Source organism: Haematobia irritans, chromosome 5 (genome assembly GCF_050003625.1).
Source record: "Haematobia irritans isolate KBUSLIRL chromosome 5, ASM5000362v1, whole genome shotgun sequence".
Classification (NCBI taxonomy): Eukaryota; Metazoa; Arthropoda; class Insecta; order Diptera; family Muscidae; genus Haematobia; species Haematobia irritans.
Genome location: NC_134401.1, coordinates 100,959,682 through 100,977,198, shown reverse-complemented (window position 1 = coordinate 100,977,198; position 17,517 = coordinate 100,959,682).

The window sequence follows — 17,517 nt, the reverse complement described above, 5'->3', positions numbered from 1 at the left end:
GCATATTCAACAAAAAATTATCCAATTATGCTAAAATTCTGGACTTTATCACATCAATACTTAAGAGATAGTGTTAATTACATGATAGATTAAAATTAGTGCACATCCTACGAATAGGCTCCACAGAAACATAATTCGAACGATTAAAATCAACGAAAAGGAACTGGCAGTTCCTAGATGCCCTAAAAGGAATATTTATCCTAATACTAGATATCAATTCCGAGCATGGAATATCACCACTAACTATCCTATACATCATAGAGCTCAACATCGTCCGTCGGCTCCTAAGAGTAGGTAAATAGTAAATATTGAATGTTGACATGTCACCAGAAAGTATACAATTGAACGCTACTATCGACAATTTTTTCAATATCGAATAGAATTCAATATTGAATGTCCTGATTAGACCCCTGGCAATATCTCCGCTTTTTTCATTGTTGTTACGAAGGCCTTCAACATCTCACTGAAAGCTGCATGCCCTAGAGGAAAGCCAAGGGGGAAATAACGCAGTTAAGTAATATGCAGGAAGCTCTTTAACAAATCAAAGTCCACCGGGGCTCCGGAGGATTGGGACGGTTACAAGAATAATCTCAGAGGATACAAGCGAGAACTGAGAAGGGCTCAGCACAACTCTTGGAATAATTACGGTACTAGCATCCACTAACTCCGCTCCAGGTTTCATTAAAACATCGGAGGGCAATTGGACAACGTCCAGTGACGAGACGCTGACGGTACTATTGGAAACACATTTTTCTGGAAATCAAATGGTTGAACCATGTTCTGGCTGTGCCACAGAGGCTCATTTCCTATCGAGGAAATTGTATCGAAATCTAGAATAAAATGGGCGTTAAATAGTTTTGGACCATTCAAATCCCCCGGACCTGATGGAATTACTCCGGCGGAGGTACAAGCAATTACTGACAGAATTATCCTTTGGTTGACGGTGATATATAAAGGATGTATAAACTAACTTAACATATATTCTAGAAAAGTGGAGGGAAACATAAGTCGTTTTTATACCCTCCACCATAGGATGGGGGTATATTAACTTTGTCATTCCGTTTGTAACACATCGAAATATTGCTCTAAGACCCCATAAAGTATATATATTCTGGGTCGTGGTGAAATTCTGAGTCGATCTAAGCATGTCCGTCCGTCCGTCCGTCTGTCCGTCTGTCCGGCTGTCCGTCCGTCTGTGGAAATCACGCTAACTTCCGAACGAAACAAGCTATCGACTTGAAACTTGGCACAAGTAGTTGTTATTGATGTAGGTCGGATGGTATTGAAAATGGGCCATATCGGACCACGTTTACGTATAGCCCCCATATAAACCGATCCCCAAATTTGGCTTGGGGAGCCTCCCGGAGCAGCAAAATTCATCCGATCCGGTTGAAATTTGGTACGTGGTCTTAGTATACGGTCTCTAACAACCATGCAAAAATTGGTCCATATCGGTCCATAATTATATATAGCCCCCATATAAACCGATCCCCAGATTTGACCTCCGGAGCCTCTTGGAGGGGCAAAATTCATCCGATCCGATTGAAATTTGGTACCTGATGTTAGTATACGGTCTCTAACAACCATGCAAAAATTGGTCCATATCGGTCCATAATTATATATAGCCCCCATATAAACCGATCCCCAGATTTGACCTCCGGAGACTTTTGGAGGGGCAAAATTCATCCGATCCGGTTGAAATTTGGTACCTGATGTTAGTATACGGCCTCTAACAACCATGCAAAAATTGGTCCATATCGATCCATAATTATATATAGCTCCCATATAAACCGATCCCCAGATTTGACCACCGGAGCCTCTTGGAGGAGCAAAATTTATCCGATCCGGTTGAAATTTAGTACGTGGTCTTAGTATACGGTTTTTAACAACCATGCAAAAATTGGTCCATATCGGTCCATAATTATATATAGCCCCCATATAAACCGATCCCCAGATTTGACCTCCGGAGCCTCTTGGAGGGGCAAAATTCATCCGATCCGGTTGAAATTTGGTACCTGATGTTAGTATACGGCCTCTAATAACCATGCAAAAATTGGTCCATATCGGTCCATAATTATATATAGCCCCCATATAAACCGATCCCCAGATTTGACCTCCGGAGCCTCTTGGAAGGGCAAAATTCATCCGATCCAGTTGAAATTTGGTACATGGTGTTAGTATGTGGTTTCTAACAACCATGCAAAAATTGGTCCATATCGGTCCATAATTATATATAGTTCCCATATAAACCGTCCCCAGATTTGACGTCCGGAACCTCTTGGAGGAGCAAAAGTCATCCGATACGGTTGAAATTTGGTACATTTTGTCAATATATGGCCTCTAACAGCCATGTAAAAAATGGTCCATATCGGTCTTTAGTTATATATAGCCGATGACTTATTACACAAAAATTGGTCCATATCGCCAAAAATAATCTACCAAAACTTTATTTCCATAGAAAATTTTGTCAAATTTTATTACTATAGAAAGTTTTGTCAAAATTTCATTTCTATAGAAAGTTTTGTCAAAAGTTTATTTCTATACAAATGTTTGTCAAAATTTTATTTCCATAGAAAATTTTGTCAAAATTTTATTTCTATAGAAAATTTTGTAATCTACCAAAACTTTATTTCCATAGAAAATTTTGTCAAATTTTATTACTATAGAAAGTTTTGTTAAAATTTCATTTCTATAGAAAGTTTTGTCAAAAGTTTATTTCTATAGAAATGTTTGTCAAAATTTTATTTCTATAGAAAATTTTGTAAAAAATTTATTTCTGTAGAAAATTTTGTCAACATTTTATTTCTATACAAAATTTTGTCAAAATTTCATTTCTATACAAAATTTTATCAACATTTTATTTCTATAGAAATTTTTGTCAAAATTGTATTGCTATAGAAACTTTTGTCAAAATTTTACTTCCATAGAAAATTTTGTCAACATTTTATTTCTATAGAAAATTTTGTCAAGTTTTTATTTCTATGGAAAATTTTGTCAAATTTTTATTTCTATAGAAAATTTTGTCAAAATTTTATTTCTATAGAAAATTTTGTCAAGGTTTCATTTCTATAGAAAATTTTGTCAAAATTTTATTTCTATAGAAAATTTTGTCAAACTAGATTATATACGTATTTAATCGGCCTTTTTTTGTTTAATATATACCCCGTATGGGCTAACTTACAATTTAGAAGACAGTGCTAAAAAGTTTTACGATACCTTGCCATCGGCAAGTGTTATCGCAACCCAAGTAATTCGATTGTGGATGACAGCCTTTAGTAGAAGTTCCTACGCAATCCATGGTGGAGGGTACATAAGATTCGGCCTGGCCGAACTTACGGCCGTATATACTTGTTATAACTAAACCGGGAAAAGCCTCTCACTCGAGTGCGAAGGGTTTCCGACTAATCAGTTTATCCTCATTCCTACTTAAGACTCTGCAGAGAATGATAGATATTTATCTTAGTACTAGCGTCGATTCGAGATTGCTCTCGAAACGACAGTATGCATACTCGAAGGGCAGGTCTACTGAGATCGCATTGCATGTACTAGTCAGCTTTATTGAAAGCTCACTATCTGCCAATGAATACACAATCGTGGCGTTTCAATGAATATACAATCGTGGCGTAGTCGAGCTAACGACTTTGTATCTTATGATTTATATAACAAGTAAGCAGTAAGTTCGGCCGGGCCAAATCTTAAATACCCACCACCATGAATCAAATAATAGGGTTTCCTTTGAAATTTCAGAGGATTTGAGGACAGATCAAGCAGAGCAGTTCAACCAGTACACTTCACGAAGATAACTTTAAAGATTTTACCTATGAAGACTATATCAGATTCTTGATTTATAAGAACAATTTTTGTTTGAGTTTTAGAGGAATCATTAACATCTCTTGTAAGTGTGCAAGAAAATTATAAAATAACGTCTTGATTTGAAATCTTAAATCTGTAGATTTTCACCCGAGAAATAAAATCTGGAAATTTTACATTGAGTTTCAAGCAATTTTCATGATCAGTGCGCCTTCTATACTCTCAAGAAGTGAAATCGGTCTATATGGAGGCATTACCAAATGGACCGATAAAAACTTAATCCACGTTTTTGTGAGCCTTAAATACCAGAATATTTACAATTTCAGACAAATCGGATAAAAACTACGGTTTATAGAAACCTAAGGAGTTAAATCGGGAAATCGTTCTTATGGGGGCTATACTAAAATACGGACCGACACTCACCGTTTTCGGCACACCTCTTTATGGTCCTAAAATACCTCTAGATTTCCAATTTCAGGCAAATTGGATAAAAACTACGGTTTCTATAAGCCCAAGATGTAAAATCGGGAGATCGGTCTATATGGGGGGCTATACCAAAACATGGACCGATACTCACCATTTTGGCACACCTCTTTATGATCCTAAAATACCTCTAGATTTCCAATTTCAGGCAAATTTGATAAAAGCTACGGTTTCTATAAGCCCAAGTAGTAAAGTCGGAAGATCAGTATATATGGGGGCTATACCAAAACATGGACCGATACTCACCATTTTTAGCACACCTCTTTATGGTCCTAAAATACCTCTAGATTTCCAATTTCAACTAAACTACGGTTTCTAACAGGTTAGCTGATAAGTCCTCGGTCTGACGTCGCTAGTATTAAATTCATATTATTTTTATATAGTACCAACCTTCAAATTATTCGTGTCAAAATTTGACGTCTGTAAGTCAATTAGTTTGTGAGAGCGTATTTTGTGAAGCAACTTTTGTTATTGTGAAAAAAATGGAAAGAAAGGAATTTCGTGTTTTGATAAAATACTGTTTTCTGAAGGGAAAAATACGGTGGAAGCAAAAACTAGACTTGATAATGAGTTTCCGGACTCTGTCCCAGGGAAATCAACAATAATTGATTGGTATGCAAAATTCAAGCGTGGTGAAATGAGCACAGAGGACGGTGAACGCAGTGGACGCCCGAAAGAGGTGGCTACCGACGAAAACATCAAAAAAATCCACAAAATGAAGTTGATCGCGATAGCAGAGGCCTTAAAGATATCAAAGGAACGTGTTAGTCATATCATTCATCAATATTTGGATATGCGGAAGCTCCGTGCAAAATGGGTGCCGCGCGAGCTCACATTTGACCAAAAACAACAACGTGTTGATGATTCTGAGCGGTGTTTGCAGCTGTAATACACCCGAATTTTTCCGTCGATATGTGACAATGGATGAAACATGGCTCCATCACTACACTCCTGAGTCCAATCGACAGTCGGCTGAGTGGACAGCGACCAGTGAACCGTCTCCGAAGCGTGGAAAGATTCAAAAGTTCGCTGGCAAAGTAATGGCCTCTGGTTTTTGGGATGCGCATGGAATAAAACCATCAACAGTGACTATTATACGGCGTTATTGGAGCGTTTGAAGGTCGAAATCGCGGCAAAACAGCCCCATATGAAGAAGAAAAGTGTTGTTCCACCAAGACAACGCACCGTGCCAGAAGTCATTGAGAACGATGCCAAAAATTCATGAATTGGGCTTCGAATTGCTTCCCCACACACCGTATTCTCCAGATCTGTCCCCCAGCGACTTTTTCTTGTTCTCAGACCTCAAAAGGATGCTCGCAGGGAAAAAAATTGGCTGCAATGAAGAGGTAATCGCCGAAAGAAAGAATCCCGATTGACATTAAATGTAATGTCAAACTGTTGAATTTTGAATGCTCAAATCAAGATTTATTTAGGAAAGTAGTTTCAAGCTATCAGGTGATTACAATTTTTTCATTTGAACAGAACTTTGGTTGTCGGTATTTGCTTAATGGCATAGGCGTAGCTAAAGGGTTTTATGGGTTTGTCATCTCCCCCTACCAAAAACCATGCAGTATTTCTTCAAATATGATTATATATCATTGAATTAAATATTCTGGTTTCTTCCCATCTATATGAATTTATTTGTTCTCTTTTTGAGGTATCTTAACAATGAGCACACATTTTAGCTTTTAACCCCTACGAAAATGTTGCTAGAGCTACGCCAATGTTTAATTGACAAGTGTGACAAATAAAAATGAAAATTCAAAATAAAATAATTTTATACCAAAAATTTTGAAATTTTCAATTTGTAATAATAAATGAATGATTTTTCAAGACCTCGAGCTTGAAAAATCATTAATTTATTATAACATAAAAAGGTCGAAGAAAATCAAAGAAAATTTTCAATTTGCTTTAAATTTATGACAGAAAAGTATCGAAATAAATTGTCCTCATAATTTATGGTAAGAATTATTTCAATTATTCTTGCGAACCGTAACACATTTCCTCATATTTCGAAGCATACATCGATACATTTCCAGATTTTCCACATTTTAAATTTCCCACTTGTTGAACATATTGCTCAACAAGTGGGAAATTTAATTCAATTTGACTGACAATCAAAGTTTCAATATGGCGACTGACATTTTTTTTTGTATTACTAAAACTACCTTACTAAATCTGCCTTGATGAACACGTTAAAATAGTTTCTTTCTTGTTCTTATGTGATAGAAAAATTATACCAAATATCGGAAGATTGTACTAATTTTTCCAAAAGAAAGAATCCCGATTGACATTACATGTAGTGTCAAACTATTGAATTTTGAATGCTAAAATGCTAATAAAAACTCGTCAATAGTAGTAAAGGGTGATTTGTTAAGAGCTTGATAACTTTAAAAAAAAAAAAAACGCATAAAATTTGCAAAATCTCATCGGTTCTTTATTTGAAACGTTAGATTGGTCCATGACATTTACTTTTTGAAGATAATTTCATTTAAATGTTGACCGCGGCTGCGTCTTAGGTGGTCCATTCGGAAAGTCCAATTTTGGGCAACTTTTTCGAGCATTTCGGCCGGAATAGCCCGAATTTCTTCGGAAATGTTGTCTTCCAAAGCTGGAATAGTTGCTGGCTTATTTCTGTAGACTTTAGACTTGACGTAGCCCCACAAAAAATAGTCTAAAGGCGTCAAATCGCATGATCTTGGTGGCCAACTTACCGGTCCATTTCTTGAGATGAATTGTTCTCCGAAGTTTTCCCTCAAAATGGCCATAGAATCGCGAGCTGTGTGGCATGTAGCGCCATCTTGTTGAAACCACATGTCAACCAAGTTCAGTTCTTCCATTTTTGGCAACAAAAAGTTTGTTAGCATCGAACGATAGCGATCGCCATTCACCGTAACGTTGCGTCCAACAGCATCTTTGAAAAAATACGGTCCAATGATTCCACCAGCGTACAAACCACACCAAACAGTGCATTTTTCGGGATGCATGGGCAGTTCTTGAACGGCTTCTGGTTGCTCTTCACTCCAAATGCGGCAATTTTGCTTATTTACGTAGCCATTCAACCAGAAATGAGCCTCATCGCTGAACAAAATTTGTCGATAAAAAAGCGGATTTTCTGCCAACTTTTCTAGGGCCCATTCACTGAAAATTCGACGTTGTGGCTCGTTAGTAAGTCTATTCATGATGAAATGTCAAAGCATACTGAGCATCTTTCTCTTTGACACCATGTCTGAAATCCCACGTGATCTGTCAAATACTAATGCATGAAAATCCTAACCTCAAAAGAATCACCCTTTATAAAACTTGGACTGAATTAAATGTTTCACCTTTTGTTAAATAAATTATATCTATATTGAAGTAAACCCATTTAATTACACACCCAAAGGAAAGTCTGCTTAAACAGGAGCCATTGTCTGCTGGGGTATTTCTGTAACTAATAATCTATCGAATAACACTTACAATTTTTAGGTTTTAAAATGTTAGCCAAAGCACTGTTAAGAACCAAATATATATATATATATATATATATATATATATATATATATATATATATATATATATATATATATATATATATATATATATATATATATATATATATATATATATATATATATATATATATATATATATATATATTATATATATATATATATATATATATATATATATATATATATATATATATATATATATATATATATATATATATATATATATATATATATATATATATATATATATATATATATATATATATATATATATATATATATATATATATATGTATATATATATATATATATATATATTATATATATATATATATATATATATATATATATATATATATATATATATATATATATATATATATATATATATATATATATATATATATATATATATATATATATATATATATATATATATATATATATATATATATATATATATATATATATATATATATATATATATATATATATATATATATATATATATATATATATATATATATATATATATATATATATATATATATATTGTTACGAATTTAATAATTATAGATATAAGTTTATTTAAGTTGGTTTCCGTTAATTTAAAATTTCAAATTGTAACGATAAAGTTTCGCTATCACTTGTTGGAATCATCTATTCATTTCTAGTATTTTCCTGAATTTCGTTTATGTTCTTTTGTTTGCTTATTTTCATGTAAGTTCTCACTCTCTTTGATAACAACCCCTTTGCTTTGTTATTTTGCATTCTCATTTCATCTCATTGTATATTGTCATTGTTTTTGTTCTTGTAGTAATGCGAGCGTATATCTATGTGAGTGTGTATGTGTTTGGCAGCCACCAGATGAACATCTTAATGGTCGTAGATCCTTCTAGCATTGTCTAAGAATGTTCTGGCGTTGCCAGAATATTGTAGTGCTACCAGAATGTTCTCGTATTGCCACACCGTCATATATAAAAGCGCTCGCATGCTGCTAACGAGTCAGTCTTAATTAAAGCGTCAAACGAATAACTTTAGTGTGAACGAATTGTAAAGTGTGAAGTCAGTAAATAAATTGTAGATTGTCGTTATTTAGAAGAACTGTGTTTTAATTGTCGGGTAATTAAAAACGCCTAAATATAAAAACGTAACAATTGGTGTCGGAAGTGAAATAACGAAAAAAAATCTACAATGAAGTTTAATGAGCTTCGTGTGGAAGACTTAAAAAAGGAATTGAGCAAACTGGAGCTGCCGACAACAGGCAATAAGGCCCAGCTTCAAAAGCGTCTACTGGAAGAGTTTGAACGGCGTAATATGGACATTGCGACGCATGAGTTTGATTATAAGGAAGACATTGATGAATCAATACTCGTCAATACAAGCAGTGTAGAAACTCCATCTGTGGCTTCGAGTGTTGTGGATTACACCTCAATGCTCAATGTTTTGAGCAAAATGATGGAAGAGAATTCTAGAAAACTGGAAGCAAATTCTCTAAAAATGGAAGAAAATTCTAGAAAATTGCTGGAAGAAAACGCTCTAAAAATGCAAGAAAATTCTAGAAAAATGATGGAGAAATATGACGAAAATTCTAGAATTCTTAATGAAAAGTTACAACAACTTTCGGAAGGTATGGAGAAACGCGTAGACCACATTGAAAGTCAAATTGTGGAATTGGATAAGAAATTTGTGGTTCACGATGAAAAATTTCTACACCTTGAGAAAAAAATGTCAGAACTAGAAATGAAAGGTGGTCCACTGCGCGTAATCGAGGGCCCAAAAATCAAAACTCCTGTTTTTGATGGTTCATCTTCATTTGATGTTTTCAAATTCCAATTTGAGACGGTGGCATCCAGAAACATGTGGAATGACAACGACAGAGCAATTGAACTTCTGTTGGCATTGAAGGGTAATGCTGCCGATGTAATACAAAGTATCCCAACTTCTTCCAGAAATAACTATAAGGACGTAATAGCTGCGCTACAACGCAAGTACGGTGGAGAACATAAGCAAGACATCTTCAGAATGGAATTAAGAGGAAGGGTCCAGAAATCAAATGAGACTCTACAAGATTTTGCAACAGAAGTTGAGCGGATGGTGCTGTTGGCATACCCAGGAGAGAGTCACCCACTTGTGGACCGCATCAAAATTGAGACCTTTGTGAATGGCATTCGAGACCCAGACATAAAATGTGCAACATATGCGTCACAAAAAGCTACATTTGTGGAAACTGTAACATTTGCCCTTACACAAGAGACAGCGAGGGTACTAGCACGTCCTCAAATTCACAAAGTACGTAAGGTGGAGACCGAGAATGACGAATCAAATTCCGTGATTGATTCAGTGAAAGAAGCCGTTAAGCAGGCAATGCAAGAAATGAAGCAAGAGGCAAATAAATCCCGGATCAAATGCTATAACTGTGATAAGCCGGGACATCTAGCTCGAGAATGCAAAGCACGACGCAAACGGTCAAGGTCCACATCTCCATTAAACAATAGCCATAAGAAGGTGACCCCACAGTCAAGTGAGTCACCTTTAAACTAAATCGAGCTAGTTCAGCGGGGCAAGAGCTGGCTCCCACAGTCGATGGCCCCACCATCTCCATAGCAATAGTTCAACAGAAAAATAACAATTTAACTATTGCGGGTGTTATTAATGGCGACAAGCGTACTTTGACGTTGGATACTGGTGCATCAAAGTCTATCATTAGATCTGATTTAGTAAAAGGAAAAGTTACACCACTGATTGGAGTCAAGCTACGCACGGCTACAGGGGAACCCGCAACCGTATATGGAAAGGTCACCGTAAAATTAACTATTGCTAACAAATCCGTTACTTATGATTTCATTGTGGCAGATATAGTAGACGAAGTTATAATTGGAGCGGATTTCATGATTGCTTTTGGTCTCAATTTGGATATGAAGCGTCGTGTAATGACATGGTGCGATGTCGAAATAACGGTAAACGTGGGATACGACGGGAATACACCTGTCAGACGTTTGACAACGAGCCAGTCGGAGTCTATACCACCGAATGCCGAAGCAATTATATGGGTTTCTATGAATGGAGATTGTGAAGTCGGCCAATTGTGGGTTGTTGAACCAGCAGAAAACAAAAGCAACAACATCTTGATAGCAAGTGCCCTGGTAACAACGAACGAAGAGAGACTAATACCAGTTCGTGTCTTGAACTTGTCTGACAATCATGAGCAAATCGTAAAATTTTCTGATATTGGAAAATGTACACCAGCCGAGGCAATAGTCAATTTGGAAGGCACCTCATCAAAGACACATGGAGCAGTGAGAAAACATCTAGAAGGGTATTTCGAGGCTTGGACACGTCATCTATCGCCGTCAGAGAGAAATAAAGCCAAGCAATTGTTGTGGAAAAACGCCTCTGCTTTTGCTTCTGAAAAGGGAATTCAAGGAAGAACATCTGTAGTGAAACATGAAATTAAAACCGCAGAAGAAAGGCCCATAAAACAGGCACCACGAAGTGTTCCCCTGGCAAAAAGAGACGAAGTTCAAAAGCTCATAAAGGAAATGGCGGAGAGTGGAGTGATCGAGCCATCATCAAGTCCTTGGTGTTCCCCAGTTGTGCTGGTCAAAAAGAAAGATGGAAGTACCCGATTCTGCGTGGATTACAGAAAACTGAATGATGTCACCAAAAAGGACAGTTATCCGCTTCCACGCATTGATGACACGTTGGACACACTAGCCGGAACAACATGGTTTTCTACGCTTGATTTGCAGAGTGGATATTGGCAAGTAGAGATCGCCGAGAAAGACAAGGAAAAGACGGCTTTTGGCGTTAATGGTGGTCTCTGGCAATTCAATGTAATGCCGTTCGGGCTCTGCAACGCTCCGGCTACCTTCGAAAGATTGATGGAGCGGGTACTGAAGGGGTTGCACTGGAAGTCGTGCTTGATATACTTGGACGACATCATAGTGATGGGCAAAACATTTGACGAGCACCTTAAGAACTTGAAAGACGTATCCAGCAATTGTCAGCCGCTGGTCTACGCCTTAACGCAAAGAAATGCTCCCTTTTCCAGCGGGAAGTTAAATACCTGGGTCATCATGTGACTGCAGAGGGCATATCCACCGATGAAGACAAAATCCAAGCTGTCAGAGATTGGCCACGACCCCGAAATCTCCACGAATTAAGAAGTTTCCTTGGGTTATGTACATATTACCGACGATTCGTCCCAAACTTCGCCAGCATCGCCGCTAGTCTCCATAAATTGACGCAAAAAGGTCAGAAGTTCCAGTGGAGAAAAGAACTTTTATGTTCAGCTCCTGTTCTAGCGTATCCTATTCCGGGCGAAAAATTTGTTTTGGATACAGATGCTAGCGCGCATGGTATTGGAGGTGTGCTATCCCAACAGATAGACGGCAAGGAGAAGGTCATCGGATATTTCAGCCGAACGTTGTCCAAGCCCGAAAAGAACTACTGTGTAACGCGACGAGAGCTGCTAGCCGTCATAGAGGGTGTAAAACATTATCATAAATATTTGTATGGACAACACTTCTTGCTCAGGACTGATCACTCAGCTCTACGATGGTTGCTCCAATTCAAGAATCCGGAAGCTCAACTGGCACGTTGGATCGAGAGGCTCCAAAGCTATGATTTCAGTATCGAGCATAGAAAAGGTGGAAAACACGGTAACGCTGACGCTTTGTCACGTCGACCTTGCAGTATAGAATGCAAGCACTGCTCGAAAGCTGAACATAAGGAGGAGATTGTTGATATTCGGCTGTTACACATCGAATCTGGGGTGGACTGGCCAACAGAACAGCGTAAAGATCCCATTTTGAACAAAATTATTTCGGCAAAGGAAGAGAACAAGAAGCCCAGTAAGAAAGACATCGCAGCCGAAAGTCCACTTATGAAATCATACTGGGCTCAATGGGATAGTTTAGTTCTAGTCAATGGATCCCTGCAACGTAAATGGGAAAGCGAAGATGGCAAGAGCAGCCGAAATTTGATCATCGTACCGGATTCCAAAATAAGAGACGTTTTGGCGGAGTTCCATAATGGTCCCAGTGGAGGTCATCTGGGAATAACCAAAACCGCCGAGAAAGTGAAGCAACGATTCTACTGGGTTGGATGCCAGAAATCAATTGCTGAATGGGTAGCCAATTGCGAGAAGTGCATGAAGGCGAAAGGTCCAACAAGGAAAAGTCGAGGTCCTATGCAAGAATATAGACCAGGAGCCCCGTTTGAAAGAATAGCAATGGACGTGGCAGGCCCTTTCCCAGTAAGTGATTCTGGAAACCGTTATGTCCTTGTGGTCATGGATTACTTCAGCAAATGGCCGGAGGTGTATGCAATTCCAAACCAAGAGGCAAAAACGATTGTGGATGTGGTCAACAAAAACTGGATATGTCGCTACGGTGTGCCGTCCGAGATTCACTCAGACCAGGGAAGAAATTTTGAATCGGCCATATTCAAAGAGATGTGTGAATCCCTTGGTATCAAGAAAACGAGGACTACGCCATTACATCCACAATCCGATGGCATGGTAGAAAGGTTTAATCGCACTCTGGAGGAACATCTTCGAAAAGTAGTGGACAACGGCCAGAGGGACTGGGACGAGCATATACCAAAGTTTTTGCTGTCGTATAGATCTGCCATTCATGATTCCACCTCTCGAACACCGGCCAATGTTCTATTCGGAACTGAGTTGAAGTTGCCTGGCGATCTGATATTCGGCGCTAAACCTAATGAGCTCGCCATGGAAGAAAACAGAAACGACATCCCAAACACTTTCGGTGAAGTTCACGAATCAGTGCGCAACAAAATAAAAATGGTCAGCAACAGAATGAAGGCGAGATACGATCGTGCTGTAAATACAGAGGGCTTCCAAGAAGAAGAATTGGTTCTGCTATTTAACCCGCAACGAAAGAAAGGATTGTGTCCTAAACTGCAAACACAGTGGGAAGGCCCATACAAAGTTATCAAGAAGATCAATGATGTTGTATACCGGATTCAGAAGGACGACAGCCCTAGATCAAAGATGAAGGTTGTACATCTGGAACGATTGGCTCCTTACGGAACAGGTTCTGTGCCTGTTCGGGACGAACAGGCTTAAGCGGGAGGCAGTGTTACGAATTTAATAATTATAGATATAAGTTTATTTAAGTTGGTTTCCGTTAATTTAAAATTTCAAATTGTAACGATAAAGTTTCGCTATCACTTGTTGGAATCATCTATTCATTTCTAGTATTTTCCTGAATTTCGTTTATGTTCTTTTGTTTGCTTATTTTCATGTAAGTTCTCACTCTCTTTGATAACAACCCCTTTGCTTTGTTATTTTGCATTCTCATTTCATCTCATTGTATATTGTCATTGTTTTTGTTCTTGTAGTAATGCGAGCGTATATCTATGTGAGTGTGTATGTGTTTGGCAGCCACCAGATGAACATCTTAATGGTCGTAGATCCTTCTAGCATTGTCTAAGAATGTTCTGGCGTTGCCAGAATATTGTAGTGCTACCAGAATGTTCTCGTATTGCCACACCGTCATATATAAAAGCGCTCGCATGCTGCTAACGAGTCAGTCTTAATTAAAGCGTCAAACGAATAACTTTAGTGTGAACGAATTGTAAAGTGTGAAGTCAGTAAATAAATTGTAGATTGTCGTTATTTAGAAGAACTGTGTTTTAATTGTCGGGTAATTAAAAACGCCTAAATATAAAAACGTAACAATATATATATATATATATATATATATATATATATATATATATATATATATATATATATATATATATATATATATATATATATATATATATATATATATATATATATATATATATATATATATATATATATATATATATATATATATATATATATATATATATATATATATATATATATATATTGTTAACAGACAATGTTTATTAGTTCATGAAATAGGGTCTGTTCCCCTTTTCAGCAGACTTTTTTGGCTGATTTTTTCGGCTGCGTCTGTACATTTTAAAAGATTCGTCTTGGGTCGAGTTATAATTTTACTTGCCAAAAAAAAATCCGGTCGAGCTCTAGTGGACACCTTTTTTGGAAAGGACGTAAGAGACTGTGTGACAACACCCAGCAAAAGCTCTCATTACCCGGTAATCTTGTAGGTAAGCCTATTTAAAAATTAATAACCACTTATTAATTGGCATCGCTTCGGATTACATTTACATACGCATGTCCTAGGAGGGAAGTACTTCTTCCCAGGCATACTATCGGCCATAAAATAAGTAGTGCATTTAAAGCATATAATCACCTAATATGTAATGACTTATTCGTAGATACACCAAAACTTGCAAAATAGCCACTTATTGTCTCAGGCAACCAAATCTCGAAAATATTGATTTCTATCGCCGATTACAATGGATCAAAATATGGCGAGTGGTGCTGTAATAGGAGAACTACTTGAATAGAAACGAATATTGTATAAATAAACAAAAATTCTAATAAATAATCTAAATAAGATTACACTCAAATTAATTTCACACTTAAAATAGAAATAAATGTAGGTTGTTTAAGGTAGTTGGATTCGTGAATTACGATACAATATATCCAATAGCCAATTCACATAAGGTTCGAAATCTACTAAAAGTGGATTTTAAGTCTCTTTTTTATAAGGCAAATGTTAGCTATCGATAAATTTCTATTCCTTTTTTTGTACTTTTATATACCCTTTTGATACAACTGTGTTCATTCAGTCTTGTCATTATTATTAGAGTTTCGAGTAGCTAAGCAGCGTACTACTATATATTTTGTTAACACTTATTATTACTAATTATATTTAATAAATTACTTTGAATATAATCGCGTCCGCGTTTTAATCCTGACAACAGGGAGAGGTCATCACTTATGGGAAACCATAAGTAACAAATCAGGAGTGAGATAATTCTACCAAGTGGTAATAACTTGTGTTAACAACAAGGAGTCATAAGAAAAATCAGAGGAGACGTGAAAGGCAGATTGCTGGATTTGGTGTGGTGTTGTCTGGAGCAGATCGCCAAGAGGGTGATTAAAGATTTCATCATACAGGAGTGATCCAAGAGTGGTTGCCTTGCTTGTCAGAGAGTATATTCCTTGCTGTTGTTGTTGTGTGCAAAATATGTCTTGCTGTTGCTGTTAGCGTTGCTGCCAACTTTGCTGTGTTGTTGTTGCTGTCACACACACTATCATAGAGTCAGAAAATTTGAATCTTCAACGGCCGAAAATTTGTATGAGCCTGCAAATGAGAAGAATTGACGCCGTCAGGAAAACAAATTGCGTCGAATTACAAGAAACTAACGAAGTTTGCGATTCTGATGAAGAAACTTATTTTTCAGAAAACGAATTGGATTTGACCATAGTACCATCTTACACTGAGAGTGAAATACGAGAAATAATTGGAGTTGAAATGGCAACTAATAATATAAGTGAGCAAACGGGAGAAGATGCAGAGTCGAACAATATGATTTCAAAATTATTGGAACAGAATGCCGCATTAATAAGAGCACTTACATTGAATAGAGAAACCCCTAAATATAACGTTGTGCCCGATTTGCAGAATACGATTAAGAAATTTAGTGGTAAAGGTTCTGAGGACGATGCAATGAAATGGATTGAATCGATTAAAGGAATGGGAGACTTGCATAACTGGTCCGATTCATTTAGGTTGGAACTGGCGCGTTCAAATCTAATTGATGGTGCTTCAGATTGGTTTCATTCCTTGCAATTGACATCATGGGCAGATTTTGAAAAGCAGTTTCGTGAAACATTTATTGGCATTGCAAGTTTAGCAGATATGTGGTCGTTAATGTTAAATTACCGACAAGGCAAAAATGACGATGTGAACGATTACTATTTCAGAAAACGCCGCATGTGTGAGGATTTGAAAATGTCTTTTGCAGAGTCAAAACTGGAAATCGTCCAAGGGTTGCACGATCGGGAATTGAAAGCATTTCTATTGTGTAAATCGCACACCGAATCAAATTCCTTACTGGCCGATATACGGAATTTTTATCGAACAATGGGTACGCCATCGAAAGAGCCACAAGCATTTAAGTTTAAAAAAGAAAAGGAAGAATTAGATAAACATGCAAATACACATATGAGAAGGAAGACTGAAGGCGAATTGATTTGTTTCAAGTGCAATGCGAAGGGACATGTTAAGCAAAATTGTACTTCGCCAGTAATATGTCTGAAATGTGGTAAACCAGGTCATATTCGAAAGGATTGTAAAGGGTGATTCTTTTGAGGTTAGGATTTTCATGCATTAGTATTTGACAGATCACGTGGGATTTCAGACATGGTGTCAAAGAGAAAGATGCTCAGTATGCTTTGACATTTCATCATGAATAGACTTACTAACGAGCCACAACGTCGAATTTTCAGTGAATGGGCCCTAGAAAAGTTGGCAGAAAATCCGCTTTTTTATCGACAAATTTTGTTCAGCGATGAGGCTCATTTCTGGTTGAATGGCTACGTAAATAAGCAAAATTGCCGCATTTGGAGTGAAGAGCAACCAGAAGCCGTTCAAGAACTGCCCATGCATCCCGAAAAATGCACTGTTTGGTGTGGTTTGTACGCTGGTGGAATCATTGGACCGTATTTTTTCAAAGATGCTGTTGGACGCAACGTTACGGTGAATGGCGATCGCTATCGTTCGATGCTAACAAACTTTTTGTTGCCAAAAATGGAAGAACTGAACTTGGTTGACATGTGGTTTCAACAAGATGG